The following is an 11,140-nucleotide window of genomic DNA, read 5'->3' on the forward strand; positions in this document are numbered from 1 at the left end:
ACACTTCGCAGCCACAAAAATAATTAAATGACAGAGAGGTTCGGACTCAATAGTTCTAGGGTATGACCTGGGTATCTGTACTCCAAAACTCTCCTCAGATGATGGCACGTGAACCAAACTAGAAACCACTGGCTTAAATAACATTTGTAATCATAAGACAGTATAATTATTTATCTAATAAAATATTTTTTTATCACTTATAGTAATACCTGGTAGTTGTAATATGGCTGGTTAAAATTCCTGCTCTGGCTTTTCCTTTGTAAGCAATTCCAGTAAGGACTGTCACATTGTCAAGAAGCCCTATAAAGAAAAAATAAGTATCAATTGTATTTTTTAAAATGACAGTAGTGCTGTCCCACCGCATTGAGGGTTTGTGTGTGTCCACCCTCTGTGTGTGAAGGGCTTCCAACCGGCCTCTTGAGCCTCTCCTACAAAGCAAGCAACACAGTGCTATACACTTAGGAAATATCGGCCGGGTTTGTGACCATAGGGATTTAAATCAGTTCTTGGCACTTTCTCTGAGAGAGCAGTTCTCTCATTTTTGAAGAAAGTAGTTTGTGTACACCAGAGAGCCAGGTTTCAATTATGTTGCACATTGCTGTGCTAAATGAGCTAGCTTTAAAAAGACCCTGCAGACACCACAAAAATATTCCCCAAATGCAAAAGCATAAAAACATACACATCTTTCTGTAAATGTTGCCCTACAAAAACCTGCCATAGGAATGAAAGCCAGATTGGGACCAGCTTCATGAGACACACAACGAGTGAGCGAATCTCCTCCTTCGATGCTGACTCATCAGTTTTGGCCCCACCGACACAGGCAAGGGATTGCTTTCAGTCACACCCTGGAAAGTTTGGGCGAGTCTGAAGTAATTTAATGCATAACTCAACTTTGTGAGTATTTGTAGTGTGCTCATAAAAAAGGTGAGAGTCCAGTGAGGCAATTGAAGTTGGCTTCATAAGGACAATTTTCTCCTTTTGTTGTGAGCATTATTAGAAAGAGGCAAAAGTATATCCGTGTCCTAAGATGTCTTGATTAAGTCTGAAAAGTATGCCCTTAATCACCACTCAAATTTAATATGTAGGACATTGTACAGTTATGCTACTCATTGGCACATCTCTATTGTTTGTTGTGCTAATGTTAAGATGGTGTGCTTCTGTGCCTGTGTTAGGTTTTGTAGGGTCACTTCTGTAGAAAATCTACAAAAGATTTAATGGAACGATACAAAATGAAGTAACTGAATATCCTCTCTCCTCTCAACTGTTGCATGAGGCTGTGACCAATTTTCTAGCTCCAACTGGTGTGATGAGAAAGGGGCCCAGGAGGAGGCCATGATGAGCAACATTTTAAAACTTTTTTTTTTTGAGTTGGAGTCTCACTCTTGTCGCCCAGGCTGGAGTGCAGTGGCACACTCACGGCCACCTCAGCCTCAACCTGCTGGGCTCAGGCGATCTTTCTACCTCAGCCTTCCAAGTAATTGGAACAACAGACGCAAACCACCACATCTGGCTAGTTTTTGTGGTTTATTGTAGAGACAAGGTCTCACCAAGTTGCCCAGACTTGTCTCGAACCCCTGGGCTCAGGCAATCCTCTCACCTCAGCCTCCCAAAGTGCTGGGATTACAGGCTGAGACATCTAGCCCAGCCCATTTTAAAATTTATTGAGAAAGTAGCGCCATCTTTGCCTTCTTCAGCTGATAGCTCTTAGTGTCTGTTTAGTTACCCCCTAAGTCATAGTTACACAAAGATCCAGTGAGGTCACCTACTGCAGAATGGACGACTTGGGAGCTAGGAGGGACCAGGTGTTAAAGGTATGCCCCATGAGAAATACTGAAGAAAAAAAAGGAGTGTGCGTTTCTGGATGATTATTTTGTCATGCAGAGGAGAGGAGAAGGAAGGAGTGAGACTGGTGGGACAAAATCAAATCACAGGAGCAGGAGGAGGACAAGGAATCAAACCAAGACCTCGTTCTCAGTTACCAATGGCCACAGCAACAGGACCTTTTGTTCCTTGTGACAGGAGCTGAACCAAGGTCCCTGACACTCTACAGAGGGGTTGCCTTAGGGAGAAGTGAAGGGCCCTGAATATCTCAAACACAGGGCTTGGAAAACACAGAGCAGAGCCAGAGTGCACTGGCTGCAGGCCTGGGATCAGGGTAAGAAAAGAGAAAGTGAAGAAAAGAGGAGGTGACCTGGGTTTGTGTCTGTCTGTCTAGGAGAAGTGCTTGAATAGTAATGATCATGATGAGTGCTCAGTATGTCTGAGAAAAAGGTTTTTTTTTAAATGTACAATTCAGATTCTAAGATTTTCACATATATTAACTCATTTAATTCTTTTCTCTTTTTAAAAAACTCATATAATTCTTATAGCAACCCTTCAAGAGAGGTGTTTTTTGTTTGTTTGTTTTTGAGTTGGATTCTCACTCCATCGCCCAGGCTGGAGTGCAGTGGCATGCCCGTGGCCAACCCAGCATTGACCTGCTGGGCTCCGGCAGTCCTTCTGCTTCAGCCTTTCAAGTAGCTGGAACTACAGGCATGCGCTAAGGGAGGCGCTTTTATTATCCTCATCTAACAAATGAGGAAGTGGAGGTAAAAAAGAGTGTAAGTCACTTGCACAGCTAGTAAGTGAAGCCCGGGCCGTCTGACTCATTAATTCCTGACTCTTCATGAGGTTCCCATATGTGGCCAGCTGAATAATGGCATCCTTAAACATCTAGTTCTTAATCCCTGAACTCTGTGAGTTACTTTATGTGGCAAAAGGGATTTTGCAGATGGGATTAAGGACCTTGAAATGGGGAGATTATTCTTTATTATCCTATGGGTCCTAATGTAAATGAATTTATAGAGGGAGATTTGACTACAAAAGAGGGATAAGGGAATGTGATGTGAGAACAAAGTCAGGAACTCAGAGGACTTCCAGAAGGTGGAAAAGGCAAGGGAGCAGATACCTCCCTAGAACCCCCTGGGGGAGGAGGTGGGGGCTAGCCTTGCTCAAATGTCTTTATTTTAGTCCTGTCAGAACTGTTTTGAACTTCTGGCCTCCAGAATTGTAACATAATCGATTGATGTTGTTTTATATCACTTAGTTTGTGGTAATTTGTTATAGCAGCCATGAGAAACTCATCCACTGTAATTCTCAGCTCTTTTCACAGAAACACATGGAGATGATGTTCCCAAGGCAAACATGCATCCATGGGCATATCCACAATCTCAAAATTCATTTTTTAAGAAAAATGCATTAATCTAATACACTATTTCGAGCATTATTACTTTGACTCCACAAGAATATTAACACATAGGTTCGCTATGGTTTGAATACGGCTTGTCCCCACCAAAACTCATGTTGAGGCTTGGTCCCAATGTGGTGATATTGGGAAGTGGTGCCTTTAAGTGGGGATTAGATCATTCATCTGGATTAATGCCTTTCTCCTGAGACTGGGTTAGTTTTCAAGGGAATGAGTCAGTTCCTGGGAGAATAGGTTGTCATAAAGTGAGGTTGCCTCTCATGTTATGCCCTTTTGCACACACCTGGGTCCCCTTCAGTTTCTCTACCATGTTTTGACATAGCACAAGACACTCACCAGAAGCCACCAGATGCGGTGACCGTTCTTGAACCTCTCAGCCTGTAGAACTGTGAGCGAAATAAACCTCTTTTCTTTGTAATTACCCAGTCACAGGTACAGCAACACAAAACAGACAAGGTAGTATTAACAGATAAACCTACATAAACTTTATCTGCATGAGTATTTGCCTCATTAGCTGGAGTTGGTGATAAACTTCTACTGACACCCATGGAAATGTTCTCAACATTATTCTTCACTACAAAAAAATATTGATGTAGAGGCCTTACTCTTTCATCTTTTCTTGTTCTTTCTTTTTTTTTTCTTTTGCATTACTATGGAGGATTCTTTTTGCCTTGTCCTCTTAAAAAATAAAAGTAAAAATGTACCCATGTTAGAAGGATGAAGAGATATAAAAATCTGGGGTGATTAGGCAGGTATGAAGGCCCTGTGAGAGATGATTACAGGAGGTGGATGGCTGTGGGCTCCAGATTGGGTGGTTTGCATATGAAACATGCACTTGCAGGTGACTTCTTTACTCTCTCTAGAAATTAAGGATCTCTAAAAGGGGCAGTCTCTCCAGAGTCAACAGGGCCCAAGTCAGCACACCAGAACAAAAAGGCATGCTTAATACGATGGGAAGTCGACTGCCTGACAAACAGAACAGTAAGAATACAAATGACAAACACTCATGAAATACTTGTTTGGGGCATGGCATTGTGGCACATGCGGTGCATCTATGAACTCATTTCATCCCACATGACCCTCTACATTGGCATTGTTTTAGCTAGGTTATGTAACTTGTTTGAGTGCATACTGCTGGTAAATTTCTAAATTTACCAGCGTGGACAGTCTGGCTCCCGAGAGCCACAAAGTGCCTTGTGGTTTTTATGATGATCTGGAATGGAGGTGGCATGGGGTAGTTAAAAGAATATAGCATCGGTAGAAAGAATGATCTTGGTGAGAAGGTAGGTACTGGATGGACTATATATTCTTTTAAATGGAGAGAAGAATGAAGGAATATATATATTTTGAGTCGGATCACACTCTGTTGTCAAGGCTGGAGTGCAGTGACACAATCATGGCTCACAGCAGCTTTGACCTCCTGGGCTCAGGTGATCCTCGTGCCTCAGCCTCCTGACTAGCTGGGATTACAGTCTCATACCACCATGCCCAGCTAATTTAAAACATTTTTTTTATAGAGACAAGATATCACTATGTTGTCCAGGCTGATCTCAAAATCCTGGGCTCAAGCAATCCTCCCACCTCAGCCTCTTGAAGTGCTGAGATTACAGGCATGAGCCGTTGGGCCCAACCAGATATGTGTTTTGAATGAATGAAAAATACATACACTCAAAATTTCATTGAGCTAAAAGAAATATATACTCGTAATGATACTTCATTCTGGCATTTGTGCAAATAGACTCAAATTAATTGCTTTACATTAAAAGGCACTATTTATTTATTTGTTTATTTTGAGTTGGAGTCTCACTCTGTTGCCCAGCCAGGAGTGCAGTGGCACACTCAGGGCCACCATAACCTCGACCTGCTGGGCTCAGGTTGTCCTTCCACCTTAGCCTTCTATGTAGCCAGAATGTCAGGCACGTGCTACCACACCCGGCTAATTTTTTATTTATTGTAGAGACGAGCTCTCGCCAAGTTGCCCAGGCTGATCTTGAACCCCTGAGCTCAGGCATTTCTCTTGTCTTGGCCTCCCAAAGTGCTGGGATTACAGGCTTGAGCCACTGCACCGGGCCTAAAATGTACTCTTTAAAGAAATATGGTAGTAAGGCTTGGCTTCAGCAGCTGGTGGATTATGATGGTGTTCCCAGGCAAGAAGCATTCTGGGAGCCAAAAGAGTAAGCCCAGAGAGAGAGAGGATGGACAGTGTTACGGTAAATAGGTATGGAGCCACCACCCAGATGGGATAAGGGGCTGGCAGTCCCAAACCAAGTCTCAAAGTTTCACAGCCACTTGCTAGTCAGCAGGGATATGATATCCCTTCTCAGTGGTTAGGGACTGCATGAAGGTGATGTGATGGTGACAGGTCTGATTCCAGCCAGGTCACCAGCAGTTTGATCATTGTCAGCACAGAGGAGGAGAGAACAACGCTGGTACCCGGGCCACCCACGCCGGCCTTAAAGAACTTCTACCATTTATGACAATTTGTCCCAAGAAGTCAATTTTAGACTATCCATTTCTTGCAAAATTCTGAGACCAGGTCTTATTAGAGCTCCTCAAGCCAATACAGTCTGAGATCATGCAGGGACCCACTCATAGGTGTATCTTGTTCTAGAAGCCTAAACTATTGTTGAGACAACCCTAAAAGGTCTATATCAAAACCAAGACTCCTTGAATTTCCCAGAGAGTACCATTTGGTAAATATTCATTCAATTCATTCAATTTTATTGAAAAAAATCTTGACCTGCACAGGGAAAAAGGTATCACTCTTCTGCAATAAACACTCACTGTTTTAATGAGTATTCCCAGGGCGTTGGGTTCATCTGAATTAAATGAGTAGGGAGCTATTGCCACCTTGTGTTCATAAATGGAATTATTTTCATTATGAGAGTTGATTATGCGATGCTTCATTTTAATATGGATTAGTTTCCATTTCTTTTGATTAGTTTTGTTTTTTTCAAGTTATTAAAGCTTTAAACCACAAAAGTGTTCATTTATTCATTCATTTGTTCATCCCACAGATATCTGTTAGATGTGTTTTTTTGTGTCTGACAGCATACCAGTTACTGGGAATTTAACAGTAATTAAAAATCAAGGTGACCTTAAGTTAATTCGCAAATATAAAGAAATACCAATAACAGCATCAATAAGTCTTTTTGTGGAAGTAGACAAGTTTATATAAAAGTTCATATTCAAAATAAAACATGCAAGAGTAAAACTAAAACCAGTGAAAAAGAACTATTGAAGAAAGTAGGCGTATGATATACTAAAAATACGATAAATAAAACAGTAAGTCCATGGCACATAAATAGTTATACAAGAAGAATAGAATGAAAGTCTAAAAATGGACTCAAATACATGTGGACATTTGCTATATAATGTGGGTAATGTCTCAAGTCATAAGGGTAAAAAAAACCCATATTTTATTTTAGTTGTGTGGTACATAAGTAGGTTGCATGCAGGGATTTTTTTTTCCCTGTCAATTCACTTAAGTTCTTTGTAGATCCTAGATATTAAGCCTTTGTTGGATGCATTGCTTGCAATTTTTTTTTTCTTCTTCTCATTCTGTGTGTTGTGTCTTTACTTTCTTCATGGTATAGTTTGCTGTGCAAATACTTTTTGGTTTGATAAGGTTCCACCTGTCAATCTTAACTTTTGCTACATTTGCTTTTGAGGACTTGGCCGTGAACTAGACTAATTGCTTACTCTAAAGTCCAGAAAGGTGTTCCCTAAGTTTTCTTCTAATACTATTATAGTTTGAGGTCTTACATTTATGTCTTTAATCGAGTTTGAGTTAATTTTTATATCTGGTGATAGGTAGGAGTCCAGTTTTATTCTTCTGTATATAGCTATCCAGTTTTCCCAGCACCATTAGCTAAATATGATTTCTTTGCCCCAGTGTTTGTTCCTATCAGGTTTGTTGAAAAATGAGTTTTTTGAAGGTCTGCGGTTTTATTTCCAGATTCTCTGTCCTTGTTCCATTTGTCTGTGTGTCTATTTCTTTTCTTTCTTTCTTTCCTTCTTTCTTTCTTTCTTTCTTTCTTTCTTTCTTTCTTTCTTTCTTTCTTTCTTTCTTTCTTTCTTTCTTTCTTTCTCTTTTTAAAGTTTTCAAGCAAAGTTTATTTAGAAAGTAAATGAGAGAGAGAGAGAGAGAGAATTCACCTCCCCAAGATCCTGTGTGTCTATTTCTTTACTGGTACTATCTTGTCTTAGTTACTGTAGCCTTTAAGTAAAGTTTAAAGTCTGGAAGTGTGATGCCTCCAGCTTTGTTCTTTTTGCTGGGGATTGCTTTAGCTATTTGGACTCTTTTTTTGCTCCATGTGAATTTCTGTATTGTCTTTTACAGTTCTGTGAAAAATGATGTTGGCAATTGAATAGGCATTGAATCTGTAGATTGCCTTGGGTAGAATGGACATTTTGATGATATTGATTCCTCCAATCTATGAGCATGGGATGTTTTTTTCATTTGTTTATGTCATCCCTGATTTCTTTGAGCAGTGTTTTGTAGTTCTCATTTTAAAGGGCTTTCACCCATTTCAATAAAATCCAGCATCCTTTCTTGATTAAAAACTGCCAAACAATTAGGCATCAAAGGAACATTACTCAAAACAATAAGGTGGATGCCAAGTTATTGTGGGGGGATGGGGGGAGGGATATTGTGAATGGAATTGTGTCTTTTTATTTGGTTCTCAGCCTGCTTGTCCTTGGTGTATAGAAATGCGACTGTCCAAGTAAAATTAAGGGATGGGGTTTGGGCAAAACGCAGAAATAGTCAGGCGTTTGCCATGGGTTCGCAATCCCATATTCAAAATTCTTGCAGGCAAATGTTTCCGAGTTAAAAATTTTGAGGATTTATAAAAGGTAATACAAACTAAGGTAATATGAATTACATGTACCCAACAATCGAGCACATATTGTGATGAAATAGTTACACTAGTGGGATGAATAAAAACTGCATACACCCACATTAAAAAAAAAAAGGAAAGAAATGCAACTGTCTTTTGTGCATTTATTTTGTATCCTGAGACTTTACCAAAGTTGTTTATCAGTGTGAGGAGGTTTTTGACACTCTCTGGGGTTCTCTAGGTAAAGAATTATATCATCTGCAAAGAAGGATAGCCTAACTTTCTCTTTTCCTATTTGGATGCCCCTGATTTCTTTCTCCTGCCTGATTGTTCTTGTGAAGATGACGTTGAATAGGAGCGGTGAGAGTGGGTATCCTTGTTTCAAATCTTTGGAGCAATGCTTTCAGCTTCTGCCCATTAAGCATGCTGTTGGCTTCAGGTTTTGTTTGGTTTTGTTTTGTTTTTTTTGAGTTGGAGTCTCACTCTGTCGCCCAGACTGGAGTGCAGTGGCTGCTCCGGGCCACTGCAGCCTCGACCGGCTGGACTCCGGCTATCCTTCTGCCTCAGCCTTCTGAGTAGCCAGAATTACAGGCATGCGCTACCACACCCGGCTGATTTTTAAATTTATTGTAGAGATGAGGTCTCGCTGCCCAGGCGGGTCTCGAACCCGCGGGCTCAGGCAATCCACTCACCTCAGCCTCCCAAAGGCACGGGATTACAGGCTGAGCCACCGAGCCCGGCTTCTATAACTTTTTTTAAAAATTAGCTGGGCGTGGCAGTGTGCCTATGGTCTCAGCTACTCAGGAGGCTGAGGCATAAGGACTGCTTGAACCCAAGAGTTAGAGACTGCAGTGAGCTATGATCTCACCACTGTACTCTAGCCTGGGTGGCAGAGCAAGACCTTGTCCCTAAAAACTTAAAACCTAAAAATAAAAGCCCAGTCAGGTGTGGTGGCCCATACCTGTAATCCCAGCACTTTGGGAGGCAGAGGCGAGAGGATTGTCTGAGCCCAGGGGTTCGAGATCAGCCTGGGCAACTAGGCCAAGACCTCGTCTCTACAAGAAATCAAAATATTGGTTAGGTGTGGTGGCTCAGCCTGTAATCCCAGTACTTTGGGAGGCCAAAGCGAGAGGATTGCCTGAGCCCAGGGGTTTGAGACCAGCCTGGCAACTTGGCAAGGCCTCATCTCGACAATAAATAAAAAATTAGCTGCGTGTGGTGGTGTGTGCCTGTAGTTCTACTACTTGGAAGGTTGAGGTGGAAGGATTGCCTAAGCCCAGCAGGTCAAGTCTGTGGTGGCTGTAAGCATACCACTGCACTCCAGGCTGGGTGACAAAGTGAGACTCCAACTCAAAAAAAAATAAAATTAGCCAGGCAGGGTGGTATGCGCCCATGGTTCCAGTTACTGGGAAGGCTGAGGAGGAAGGATCACCTGAGCCCAGCAGGTCGAGGCTGCAGTGGCCATGAGCAGCGTGCCACTGTACTGTAACTCAAATACATACATACATACATACATACCCCTTCCTCCCTCAGCAAGGAGCAGAGTTCAGCCCCCTGACCTGGGATGCGACAGGACTGATGGCATCATGGGCCTCCAAGCTCAGGGCCCGGAGGAAGCTCAGCTGGGAAGAAACAGACACACTCTTGGGTCCTGCTAACAGTCAACCTCTGCTTGGAGGGCAACAATCCGCAATCGCCCACGCGACCTGGTAGGTAGGAATGGGCCACGTCTGTGGCCAGGCTGTGCCGGACCTCCCTGCACTGAGATCTGTCATGGTGCGAGCCCTTAAAGTGCAGCACGACGTTCTGGTTGACCTTCAGAGTGCTCGATCTCCCTGTTCTCTGCCTGGGTAGGTGAGAACCGGGGGCACCGTGAGAGGTAACTCCCTTCTGTACTTGCCTGTGGAAGCCACCCTGGGAGCCCAGCAGTCAGAAGAGAGCAGCCCCCAGGTGGGTGGGTTAAAAGTCGACGCTCTCTCCCTGGTGTGATTCCGTCCTGCGTGGCTGTTCTTTGGAGTAGGAGGCGTTTACCTCCATCCACCTTCTCTCCCACCTAAGTGCACGCCACCAGCCCATGGGAGATTCGATGGACGTGGACATGAGCCCCCTGAGGCCCAGAACTCTTTCCGGTTGTGAACTAAAGGCCAACAGAGATTATCGCTTCAAGGTGGATAATGATGAGAGAGCGCCAGCATTCTTGAAGAGCAGTCAGTTTAGGGGCTGGGCAAAGAATGGACTGCACGTTGTTGATGCGGAGGCAATGAATTATGAAGGCAGCCCAATGAAAGTGACACTGGCAACTTGGGAAATGTCTGTGCAGCCAATGGTTTCCCCGGGGGGCTTTGAGATAACACCCGCCGTGGTCTTACGGTTGAAGCATGGCTCAGGGCCCGTGCATATTAGCGGACAGCACTTAGTAGCTGTGAAAGAAGATGCAGAGTCAGAAGACAAAGAGGATGAGGATGTAAAACTCTTAAGTATATCTGGAAAGAGATCTGCTCTTGGAGGTGGCAGCAAGTTTCCTCAGAAAAGAGTAAAGGTTGCTGCCAATGAAGATGAAGATGATGATGATGATTTTGATGATGAGGAAACTGAAGAAAAAGCTCCAGTGAAGAAATATGTATGAGATATTCCAGCCAAAAATGCACAAAAATCAGACCAGAATGGAAAAGACTCAAAACCATCAACACCAAGATCAAAAGGTCAAGAATCCATCAAAAAATAGGAAAAAACACCAAAAGGACCTAGCTCTGTAGAAAACATTAAGGCAAAAATGCAAGCAAGTATAGAAAAAGGTGATTCTCCTCCCAAGGTGGAAGTCAAGTTCATCAATTATGTGAAGAGTTGCTTCCGGGTGACTGATCAGGAGACTGTTCAAGTTTTCTGGCAGTGGAGGAAATCTCTTTAAGAAAATAGACCCATGGTGGTGCGCACCTATAGTTCCGGCTACTTGGAAGATTGAGACAGAAGGATCGCTGGGGCCCTGCAGGTCGAGGCTGAGTGAGACTCCAACTCACAAAAAAAAAAAAAAAAAAAAAAAAAAAAAGTTAAAAAA

General features: G+C 42.7%; 1 pseudogene; it reads left to right on the plus strand.

Moving 5' to 3' along the window:
* Positions 1-10,159: 10,159 nt before the first annotated feature.
* On the plus strand, positions 10,160-10,993 carry LOC103251808 (annotated as a pseudogene).
* The last annotated feature ends 147 nt before the right edge of the window (positions 10,994-11,140 follow it).

This window comes from Carlito syrichta, unplaced genomic scaffold (genome assembly GCF_000164805.1).
Source record: "Carlito syrichta isolate Samal-C Ts95f unplaced genomic scaffold, Tarsius_syrichta-2.0.1 Scaffold145852, whole genome shotgun sequence".
Taxonomy (NCBI): Eukaryota; Metazoa; Chordata; class Mammalia; order Primates; family Tarsiidae; genus Carlito; species Carlito syrichta.